Raw genomic sequence first — 13,168 nt, forward strand, 5'->3', positions numbered from 1 at the left:
TGTTTTAGACTCCTCTCTTGGTCTTCTGAGAACACTCTTCTGATGGTCCAGTACCCTGCACATGGTAACTTATCTGATCCCTCACTTGCAAGCTTCTCTCTTTTCTTATGGAATCGAAATAAGGTGGTATGACAGATGGAAAAGTCCTTGGTGACTGCCCTGACTGTCCTGCCCTCATTCCTAATTATGTTTGAAGCTTGTTCCAAAATTTCGAGGGGAACCCCTCTGTTAGTAACTCTCTTCCTCACTCTTGGCATGCTGGATAAAACAGAATATTATTTCTATTTTTAGATCCATAAACTACAGTTAAGCTGTATAGCAGTATACTTCGGACTTAAACTGAAAAAAATGTCCTGATTCTGAACTAAAAATGTTAAAAAGTAATGATATGTAGTCTATTTCAATATGGCTGGTTGGCTTGTTGTTGCAACTGTCCCTGACCTGCCAGCCATGACAGAACACCATGTGCTAGCTATTCAAATAGTCAGGGAAACATGCTAACAATACTTTTTAAAAGTCAGCACCACAATGATTTGAACTAGGTATGTTTTGATTAATTGAAATAAAAGCTATGGACAGCAAGTCAAGAAAAAACAACTTGCAAAAAAAATTACTTTCATACCTTCAAAACAGTTATTTTTCAATAAATGCAGCAGCAGATGATGAAAGTGTATAGTTTCTCTCTGGTGGAGAGAGGGCCTAACTGAGCATGTGCAGTATGAGTATCATCACTCTAGCATGTTTCTAATTGGAGAAATAAGACTTGTTGCAAGCGTCCCCAGTCTCCCTACACTATGGCCAATTTAGGATCACCAATTCACATCACCTGCATGTCTTTGGACTTTGGGAGGAAACCGAACAACCCAGAGGAAACCCACGCAGACACGGGGAGAACATGCAAACTCCATGCAGGGAAGACATGGGACATGAACCCTAGTCTCCTTACTGTGAGGCATTAGTGGTACCACTGCACCACCGCCTGTCCTCTTGAAAAGTGTTCTGTCTTAAAGAAACAATTCATTGTATAAAGATCCTATTATCTCTGTATTGACATTTTTTAACAAGTTTGCTAGTGAAAACCGTACATGGATAAAGAAGAATACAAATAAACTGTCATAAGAGTATAATTGTGTAAAATGTAATGTTATCACTGAACTCTAAGGAGCATTTTAAAGGTGAGTTAAGAAATGATTTCTTAGAAATAACAGCAGATGCCACTAATTTAAAATTGATCCAGGGACTTTGATTCACAGTTTGATCCATGTTTACACACTCTTCCATGTCCACCGGAGTTTTCTATCTTTCACATTTTATAGGTTTGCACTTTGATTGGTAACTCCAAAGGCCAAAGTCTTTGGCTCCCTTGAAACTGTACTGGAGTGAATTCAGGAAACAGATGGATGGATGGATGGATGGATGACATTTGCATTTTTAAGATCCAGCCAAACGGAAGAATTGAAATTGAATAACAGTAAATGGTGAGTTTTAAAGTAATGTGATGCAGAAAATACATTAACTAAATTCAAATGCTTGGCATCAGGTGCTTTACTCCTCCAAATTCTGTAGACATCACAGACTGCACAAATGCCTTTTGAATTAAATGTTACTGCTTAGTTGTGGGCGGCACGGTGGCACAGTGGTAGCACTGCTGCCTCGCAGTTAGGAGACTTGGGTTCGCTTCCCAGGTCCTCTCTGCGTGGAGTTTGCATGTTCTCCCCGTGTCTGCGTGGGTTTCCTCTGGGCGCTCCGGTTTCCTCCCACAATCCAAAGACATGCAGGTTAGGTGGATTGGTGATTCTAAATTGGCCCTAGTGTGTGCTTGGTGTGTGGGTGTCCTGCGGTGGGTTGGCACCCTGCCCGGGATTAGTTCCTGCCTTGTGCCCTGGGATTGGCTCCAGCAGACCCCGTGACCCTGTGTTTGGAGTCAGCGGGTTGGATAATGGATGGATGGTTAGTTGTATTTCCTGTCTGAAAAGAAGTAGCTCTTTGATGCTAACTGATGCTCTACCTTTGCAAAATAATAAAATAAACATTTATTTTTAACAGAAAATGTTGTTAATACTAATGCTTATATACTTTCATTTAGTCAAATTTGGGAAGCCCTTAGAGTTTGTATTATCATTATTATTATTATTATTATAGTAAATCATGTTTATTTTTTCAAATAAATCCTTTTTCTATACTGTATATAGCAAAACTATTCCATAAAAAAAAGAAACGTGCTTGCAATCTCACTGTACATAAATTGAGGAATAGTAGGAAAAACTTATATATTTTCTATTTTAGTTCTTATAATTGTCATCATTTTTCTTGCAAGCAATAATATTAGGCCCAAATTCACTCCTTTGTAATAATTATTTCTTAGCTCGTAATTAATGTCCGACACAGTTAAAAACAAATACAAGGAGCAGAAGAAATGAAATATGTGTAATGTATATTATCTTGAAAACAAATGCAGAGTAAAATAAATAAAATATGTATAATTTATATTATCGAGTAAATTAGCTAATACTTCTGTACTGCCAATTTATTCAAATATGGATGTACAATAAGCAGCCAGCCTCTTTTCTATTACGCATTTTTCTGTCAGAATCTATCTGTTTGTGTATGTCGCCCTCTGGTGATCAAAGGAGTGACAGAATTACATCTATTTCGGGTTTTTGAAGCACAGTATCTTCTCAGTGTATGTACATCGCGCGGATAGCTGCTACTGTAAAGTTTGCACGTTTTCTGTGCGGGTTTTTTTCGGAGTTCCTTTTACTTGATTGGCGGATCAGTAATACCCCGGTGTCAGTTGGTGCAAGTGAGCCATGGATGCACGACCCTATAATTGCGTTAAGTTGGTCCCGAAAACGGAGAGATAGATTGATTGCCGTATTAACTTTACCAAAAGAAATGCTTCAGCTAAGCAATGTTAAAATCGCAAATCGGTGAATAACTTACAAAGTATTCATTTGCTGAACCCAAGTTCTTTAAGAATCATTTCTTAAAAATAATATTTAAATAAAACCTTTTCTGACATACTTTTTTCTATATTATGTAATAGAAATGTATAATTTATGAGAATATATATATATATATATATATATATATATATATATATATATATATATATATATATATATATACTGTCAGCGATATTTATTTCTTGATAATATGGTCTAACGTGCTATTTTAATGTGCTGTTAGGATGACGCAGTGGTTAGCGTGCTGTCCGTCTTACTGCTCCGAGGAGATGAGCTCTATACGTTGCCCGGTGGAATTCGCGTTTACAAAAGACCCTCTGTCCACACTTCCAAGACATACGTGTTACGATTGACGACGATCCTAATCTAAGCGAAGGATAGCTGCATTTAAGAATCTGTTAAATATTAACAGATCTATTAAATATTAAGTAAGTGGTAACATATTGGCTCCCTGTCTTTGAACCGAATGCTGCGGTGTTAGCCAAAGAGATAAAAAAAATCACCACAGGATTTCAAAACATCTTTGGGGAAATATTGACATCCTGCGACCAAATCCAGAATAGCCCCTGAAAGAAAATCAAGTCAAAAAGGAGACGGCAGGAGAACCAATGAAATTGTTAATAGCTGTGAATCTGATTAAATGAGCGGTTTCATTACACTTAGATTATATGTATAGGCTTTCGTCAATTTTTAGGAAGACACCTGTTCATATCGTTTACATTTTTTACAATTAAATAAACCATTGCAACTGGCTGCCTAGGTTAAATGATACTTTTAAAATTGATTTTGTGTCGACAACTTTAATACACCGCGATCATTAAATTGTACCAGGTTGCTTCTCCACTTACCTAGTTGCTTGTGAGCTGACTTGTGACGTCAGTGCTGTTACATAAGATGAGGCTACACCAGACACCGATCTTATGCAGATGGATTTGCGATGGAGTCTCCGTATTGAGGGTCTGTTCTTAACCGCTCGCTTTGTTGAAAACAGCTTTCAGTACAATCACTTTTCTTTAGCGATGACTGAGGAGCCTACATTGAGGTTCATGTGTTCGCAATGTGGTACTCGTTGCGTTGTTCGATCGTTGTTCCACCACCAGTCACGGCAACGATTTTAAGGTCAAAGTTGATTAAATTCAGTTTAGTTTGGTTTAATGGTATTGTACACTCACCACTGAAGACAATTTCACAGTGTTTACACAATATAGATTCAAAACAGGAACAGAAAAGTATACAGAAGTGAACCATTTATAGAGAAAAACTCTCAGTGTTGCGAAAAGTTATTTGTCTGCTTTCTGATGTCCTGTATTACTTCATATTTTCGATAGGTGATTGTTTTCAGTTCTTTTAGCAAAATCAAAATAATAAATACATTTATCCAATATTAACCATTTGAAAAGAGTAATTATCGGATAATTGGATAATTATCGGATAATAATAAAATAATTAACCCTAATTCAAAAAAAGTTTAGAAGTATGGAAAATGATAAAAAATAAAAATAAAAAGAGTGATTTGTAAATTTATTTTGAATTGTATCTGCTGTGGATTTAGGTATGTGCAACATTATTGCGATAGGTGGCATCTTGCCGAGGACATCACAGAATGCCCACACCAAAAAATTCAGAATGGTGATTACAGACTGTGCTGGGTAGACTATTAGGTGCACTCCAAATGAAAGGTAAGGATCAGGCACTTCCTATAATCTTTGTTGTGTATACAGAGGAGTGCTAATTATGTAACTGAAGGGACGTGTGCTATGTGCACCCCGGTTGCCAAATTCTAATACTGACTACCTGTTGTGGACATGAGAGGCACCATCCCACCTTCCTGCCCAGGAATTCAAATGGGCTTTCACATGCCCTGACCTGTAGTTAAGCAAAAACAGTATAAAGGCAAGACAGTTGATGTTTTACCTGATCAAACTGCATTGTTTTTTCAAGATATACGTCTAATCTGAAACTGATTATCCTAGGAAAGTTGTAATGAAGTAGTTTAGAACTAAATGTGATGTAACAAGTTGAAATAACAAGGCAATGTGAAACAGATGACGTTAAGCAGGTGAGACAATTATGTTCTAGTATATAAGAATCCTCCACAAACGGCCTAGTCCTTCAAGAGCAAGGTTGGGTCAAGGTTCAGCAGGTTATCAACAGATGTGCCAGTGAATAAGCCAGCACTTTGAGAACAATGTTCCTCAACGAAAAATCAGTAAGATTTTGGTCATTTCACCCTCTACAGTGCACAATATAATTAAAAGATTCACGGTAACCAGTCAAAGTTTGGTACATAAAGGAAAAAACTTCATTAAACCTTTGTCAGTGCACACCATTTGCCACTGCATCCTTAGATGCAAGTTAAGGTTTTACAATGCCAAGCAGAGGCCATACGTCAAAACAGCCAGAAGTGTCACTAACATCTATGGGCTCAATCTCGTCACAGATAAAAACACATTGGTGTTGTGTTTTGTGGTCCAATGAGTCAATATTTCAACTAGTTTTTGGAAAAAGTATCCATCATGTTCTCTTGACCAAAGAGGAGAATGACCATCCAAGTTGTTATCAGCATCCAACCAAAAAGCTAGTGCCTGTCATGGTTTGGGGTTGTGTCAGTGCTCATAGCATGGGTAATTTGCACATATGTTTGGTCACCATTAATGCAGAATGATACGGACAATGTTTGAAGCAACATATGCTGCTATTCAGACAAAGTTTTTTCAAAGAGACATCCCTGCATTGCACAACAGGTCAACACTAACCCACATTCTGCCTAGATTCCAATGCCATGGCTAGACACCAGAGAGGGCACTATGAGATTGGCCTGCCTGCAGTCCTGACCACCCCCTGAAATGACCATCTATCTACTGCAGCCTGGTGTTATGTGGGCATTCCCTTGGCCTGAGCCAGCCACTCGGGCCCTCAACAATGAAGATCCTGCTGAGCACCCTCAGGGAATCGCACCACTTGGCCATAGTACCGTAACTGACGCTCCCTCACAATGCAGGTAATGTGCCTCATTCGGGACTCCATGAGAAACTGCTTATTCAACATAAAGTCAAACCAACGGTACCCAAGGATTTCTCAAAGAGTCACAGTACGAAAGGAGTCCGATCTACTTCTCAGGTCACTGGCTAGCGCTCATGTCTCGTAACCATATAATAAAACAGGAAGCACCAGGACTCTAAAGACTTGGACCTTCATCCATTTGCAGAGATATTGGGAGGACCACACACCCCTTACCAGCAACCTCATGACTCCCCATACTCTCCCAATCCATCTACAGACTTCATAGGAAGAGTCACCAGAGACATGAATGTTACTCCTGAGGTAAGTAAACCTTTCTTCAATGCCAAAAACACTTAGCAAGTGTTATTAAAAGAAATGGTGATAGATAGATAGATAGATAGATAGATAGATAGATAGATAGATAGATAGATAGATACTTCATTAATCCTAAAGGGAAATTCACATACTTCAGCAGCAGCATACTGATAAAGAACAACATTAAATTAAAGAGTGATAACAATGAAGGTATAACAGACAGACAATAACTTTGTATAATGTTAACGTTTACCCCCCCGGGTGGAATTGAAGAGTCGCATAGTGTGGGGGAGGAACGATCTCCTCAGTCTGTCACTGGAGCAGGACGGTGAAAGCAGTCTGTGCCTGAAGCTGCTCCTCTGTCTGGAGATGATACTGTTCAGTGGATGCAGCGGATTCTCCATTATTGACAGGAGCCTGCTCAGTGCCTGTTGCTTTGCCATGGATGTCAAACTGTCCAACTCTGTGCCTACAATAGAGCCTGCCTTCCTCACCAGTTTGTCCAGACATGAGGCATCCCTCTTCTTTATGCTGCCTCACCAGCACACCACTGCCACACTCGCCACAACCGTCTGATAGAACATCTGCAGCATCTTATTGCAGATGTTGAAGGACGCCAGTCTTCTAAGGAAGTATAGTCGGCTCTGACCTTTCTTACACAGAGCATCAGTATTGGCAGTCCAGTCCAATTTGTCATCCAGCTGCACTTCCATGTATTTATAGATCTGCACCCTCTGCACAGAGTCTCCTCTGATGATCACGGGGTCCATGAGGGGCCTGGGCCTCCTACCACCAGCTCCTTGGTTTTGCTGGTGTTCAGATGTAAGTGGTCTGAGTCGCACCAGTTAACAAAGTCCTTGATTAGGTTCAATGGTGCATGGTGGTAAACACTCAACCGTCCCAACTTTTTAAAAACGGATTGCAGTCATCATATTTGATATGAGTGTATATTTAAAAAAATAACACATTAAATTCAAAAAGTAAAACATCAAATAATGTGGTGTTGTAGTGTTTTCAGTATAGTATAGGGTGAATTTATAAATCGCTTCTTTTTTTTGTTAGCATTTTTCACCTTTTTGAAACTGGCACGGAAAACAAAACAAGAATACATTTAACTGAATTAATTTTCCTCATGACTGTGAATTTGATTAAACTGGTCTGAGAATGTTATATTATGAATCCATTTTCTGTGAGTACTTTGTCTTCTTAATAAGGATTATAGGCACCAGAGCCTATCCCAGCTACATTGTGTATCCACAGAAAGTCAATTTTGCGTTGACAATTAACAGAAATGGTTTTTGGGATGTGGAACGAAAATCAGAGTTCCAGTTAAACCTAATGTAAACACAGTTAGGTCTGTGAAAATTCCATGGAGAAAGGGACCTGTTCGACCCCTTATATACCACAATCTGCATGTGGATTGTAAATCTTATGTTCTTTAAAATTTCCTATTCATTTGTAAACTTTACATTTGTCAACATTCCTTTAATGAAAGCTAGGGGGCTCTGCCCCCTGCTCGCTTTGCTCGCCCACCCCGGGTTTGCTTAACTGGATATACAATTTTAAGAGATTGTTATTTTCATGGTAATTGTTACATATGTATTATTTTCACTTTTACTTTAAAAGTTTAGTAAAAACAATATTTGTAATATAACTTTTCTTCAAGATTGCAGTGAATTTTGATTCCGTGTTTGGACTTACATTGTGACAACGCAACGCAACGCCTGTGACTGAATATCATTTCTTTCTCTCTAATAAATAAAACAACTTTTTTGAATGTTTGTCTATGCTCTTTCTTCTTCGCTTCGTCATTGATGTGTCATGTAGAATGTATAAATTATTGTCCTGATAAAATTTTTAAGAGCTGAGAACGCAGGAAGTATGTCTGCCAAAAGCATTCATGTGACTAAGAGCTGAGAACACAGGAACCTTGTCTGACAATAGCATTCACACGACTGAGGTTAGATGACCGTGGTTTTGTTTGAAAATAGTTGTAAGTAGGGCACGACTTGAAAAAATCTCATGTTAAAAGTCTCTGTCTCACGGGATTTCATACCGCGCCAACATTTTTGGAATCTTTTAATTCTCGCTGGCAACACAAATTAGACAATCTACAAGTCTCTGAACAATATATTGAATTTTTTTTCGCTGTTCCGTTATTTCACAGAGTAATCATTTACATTTGTTTGTGCTAATGTGATCTTTCCTATCCTTTTTTTTGAGACTTTTGAATTTTTGTATTTCCATTATCTCTAACCTGCTCTGTATGTGTATCGCACCAAAATTTTTGAATTCTTAACGATGTTCTACTTTGTCATCTACTCTTTGTCCCTTATTTCACAAGATGCATAAATGTCTCTCCGACGTCACATCTCCTTCTAAGATTTTATTTTATAATAGAGAGATATCTCTAAATACAAAACAGTGGGCCGATGTGGCTGACAAAATGAGTGAAATATGCTCGTAGCAGCTCAGGGAAACCCAGGACAAGGATCAGTGAACACCATCTGACGCAAACCACTGCCACACAGAAAGCAAAGGTGAGTTTGCTGGTTCATCTTTATATTTGTGAATTAGATTTTCTTTGAAATTCAAGTTAAACACTTATTGTATCTTTTGAATATTGTATTAAAGTAGCTGTATTACCTGGCTTCACCTGGAAAATTTACTAAGTGAATAGGGCAGGGGTGGCCAACCCCGATCTTGGAGACGCGCAGTGGCTGCAGGTTTTTGTTCCAACCCAGTGGCTTAATTAGAAGCCAATTCTCACCAATAGCAGATCTTATTTAACTTCATGGCTTGTTAGTGTTTTAACTCTACCATATCAGTTCATTCTTAAATCATAGATTTTTTTGTTCCTTTCTAATGAGACTTGTATCATCGAATGATGAATATACATGGGTGGAAATGGAGACAAGTTAGTTGTTAAACTGTTGGTTCCTTTGTCATTTGCATCTTAGTGGTAATAAGTAGCAGTTAAAACAATGAATACAGTACAGATGTTTAAGGCTAAAATAAATGATTAAGGGTTAAAAATCTTAACAAGTAAGAAGACAAAAATGAAACAGAAAAGGGTCAGTTGAGCAATAAGTGCTTCATCAGCCGTGAATGATTTCTCATGAAGCAATTGTGTTAGAACAAAAACCTGAAGCTACTGCAGCCCTCTAGGACCAGTGTTGCTCAAGCCTGATTTAAAATAGTAAATAATTTAAATGAAGTTAATTAGTAGAAAAAACTAGTCACTAAAATATAATTAGAATGAAAACCTGTACTACAGTATGTGGGGATCAGAGCTGGCCATCCCTGGAATATGCCTTGATTATAGTGATGTTATTCAGATGTATCAGAAGTACTGTGCAACTTACTCAGAACCTATTGTTTTATTTTTTATTTTTTTTATAACCAGAGGTTAATATTTTTAGTTCACTGGAGCAGCTTACTCTTGAATTGGGACATGTAATTACCTATAAGAAAAACGTTTGTGCTGCGGATCAATTTCTGCTTTTCCTACTGATTGACTTTGGCTTTTATCGATGGTCATTGGAAAGCACAGTTTTATAGGAAACTGTATTATTTTGAAGTCAAATAGATAATTAGTATGTATAATGGGAATTTTGGATGTAAGTATAATTTCACCCTGTGGCAAATCCTGTGAAAATGTTAACTTCAGTCAGATTTGTTTGTAATGTTTTGATCTGTAACCTTGTACCATTACAAAGTTTTCGGGGATCAAATGATGGTTTACTTTAATTTATTATTACTTACAGCATTGATGTTTCCAAGCTACACATTTATTTGGCACATGGGATGAACTGAACATTTTAAGCATTGTACAGAAAAAAAGAAATGGTATTGTGAACGTTCTACAATGTCTACCTCCTCTATGTTCTATCATTGGGGGACCCTTTTACTAAGCCGCACAACTGTTTAAACATAGCAAAGCATGCTGTTACTCCTCTCTGTGTTGTATCCAGGGGTTGAAGGAGGCCAATATGCCGTACAGACACTTGCCTGTTTGTGCTTTGAGCACTGTAGACAGAAGCGCAGCCTCACATCACTGACCTCCATGGGGATGCACTTGCTGTCCACAATATATGCTACCAATGGTCCATTGTTCCCAACTCCATTCTTCGAAGTATATGTATATAAGCATAAAGGTTAGTCTGCAGGGTCCAACAATCCATGGGGGACAGACCCTCTCACTTCAAATTTGTATGCATTTTGTACTGCATCATGAGAGGCAAGGGGAAGCTGACAGAATAGTAAATACTCAGAGATGGATCTACTATGAAACTAGTGAGGCTTAGGCTTCAGGGACCCTAATCCCGCAGCGGCCCCAGAAGTGACTTTAGTCCACATTGCTTAAAAAGTTTGGGTGTCTAATGTATGAGGAGAGTTTTTTTTTTTTTTGATAATAATTGTAACAATAGTGCTATATAGTGCCCGAACCGGCACAGACTCACACGGAGGCACGTATAAAAACAACACAAACTTTTAGTTTCTTCAGCTGGAGGGCACGTCTTCCCCGTGAACCCCCCAGCCACAACACAGTCTCACAATAAAGCACACCACAACCAAACCAAAACATGCCCTTCTGGCACCACCACTCATCCCTTGAAGCTTTGTCCTCTCTTCCCGACTCTGGCCGTTGAGTGGCCCCTTTTATAGCCCACCCGGAAGTGTTCCAGGTGCTTGACCACCTGGTTCCAATTGCACTTCCCGGTAGGGCTGAAGACTTGTCCAGCAGGGCTCCGGGACCCATGCAGCTCCCCGTGGTGTCCACCACCGATCTCAACAGGGCTGTGGAGGACTCCATCTCCCATGGAGCCCTGCGGGTAACTGAGGCACCATCGTCAGCCAAGGAGGCTGCCACCAAGCATCCCAGGGGAGGTATTGAGTAGTCCATGGTTGCTCCCCCGGAACAAGTGTAGAAGGGGCGTCCCAGCCAGGCATGGGACCTGGCTGCCTGCCACATAATATTAATGATATAGTGTAATTCAATAAAAAAAAATAATAGTTAAAATAAAAAATTAAAGGTTGTTAAAGTATCAGGTAGGCTGGCCATAAATGACAAAACATTTACATTTTAAGGATGTTTAATTCTAAATATATTTACCATGAAGTACTTATAAATAATTTGAACACTATTAACATTTATGACAAAAATTCAATTTTTTTAAAAAATTAAGGCTAAACTTAATTGAAAAAACGAAAGCATATTTCACTCCTTTTGGTCATTGTAAAGGACATTTTGGTAATTTTTTATTTACATGAATAATCTTACAAAACCTCATTTCTATCCTTGCCTAACTCAAAAACTGTAAGGCATTGGAATTTTTTTATTCATACCAGTGACTTTGACGTACGAGACAACCCAGTACAGTAATTTAAATCAAAATCTGAGATTTTGTAGTCAGTTTTTGCCCCCATCACAGTTCAAGCCTCAGGACGACAAAAATGTAGGCCTGCTTCTGGAGGTACTTTGTGTACTCAGTGACAGAACTCCTTTCAGCTTCAACTAATTTTCTTCCTTCCACTTTGTTTCTGGTAGTGTCACATGGTGGGGAAACAAGGACATGGTGACTAGGAATAGTGAACTTTCTGCAACATTACCGCTGACAATTATTCATTAATAAAAAAGGGGGTGGCTCATTTTCTTTTTTCTATAACATTACAAAGTTTTAGTTAAAATAAGTCTAAACATTTTTGAGATTTTGGGGTATTTTTTTTTCTATTAATATACTGAAATGTCTTTGTTTTGGTGGATACCTACTACAATAAACGTACCATCCTGCCAAATTCCAACTTTTTAACTAAATGGGAAATAATGTTTTTGTTAATGAGTGAAGGAGTGAGTGAGTGTACTTTGCATATATAAATGATCCTTCTACAGTATCTTAAATGTCAAATTGTATTTGTTGTCTCCACCTCTCTATTCAAATATATACTAGCTGTAAACCATGGCTTTGTCCACATAGTAGTGAAACAGGACAAACTTTAAAAATCAATAAACAAACAGGTAATGCTGGCTAAGTGGAGGCAGGGTACACTCCAACATGTGGCGACAGGCAGAGCAACTCCAACGGAGGTTGGCGAGTGAGTGAGGAGGGCCACACCCGGCTCCCTACTCCTGATGTCACACTTCCCCTCCCCTCGGCCCGCAGCCTCTGTCTCGGATTAACACGAATAAATCACTCCTGCAAGCAAACTATGATAATTAGTGCGATGAGTGAAGTCGCAAAATCAACCGGAATGTTCAAGCAAATTATAGAAAAAAACCCGATCTAAATCCGTTAAGTAGTTCTCTCGTGAAAAACGGACAGAGATACAGACAGAAATTGGATTTTATATATATAGAGATATATATATATATACTGTATATATATATATATATTGTCGAAGATGCCAGGGGCCATGACCCGGCCGGGATGCCTTGAAGGACCGGAAGTGGGCGTGTGCCCATCTGGGGTCACATGGGGGCCGCCTTCCTGGTTGCTTTGGGGGCCACGGGTTCAGGGCATCGAAGCCCCACCTTGTAGGGGCCCATGGTCACCGCCAGGAGGCTCCCCAATGCCTTGGGGACTTGTGACCTCAGCACTTCTGCCACACCAGGAAGTGCTGGGGGGAAGAATTAGGCGGACACCCGGAGAGCTGCCGGGAGAACAGCTGGCACTTCCGCCACGCTTGGGCGTGGCCAAGAGGGGAATGCCGGGAATCACTTGGAGCTCGTCCAGGAGTGTATAAAAGGGGCCGTCTCCCTTCATTCAAGGCTGGAGTCGGGTGGAAGAAGGACAAGGCACGAGAGGTGTGTGGAAGCAGCCCGAAGAAAGGCATTGTGAGGCCAGGACTGTGTGTTGGGGTTTGGACTGGGTCTGAGTAACCAT

This window comes from Polypterus senegalus, chromosome 9, assembly GCF_016835505.1.
Source record: "Polypterus senegalus isolate Bchr_013 chromosome 9, ASM1683550v1, whole genome shotgun sequence".
NCBI classification, from domain to species: Eukaryota; Metazoa; Chordata; class Cladistia; order Polypteriformes; family Polypteridae; genus Polypterus; species Polypterus senegalus.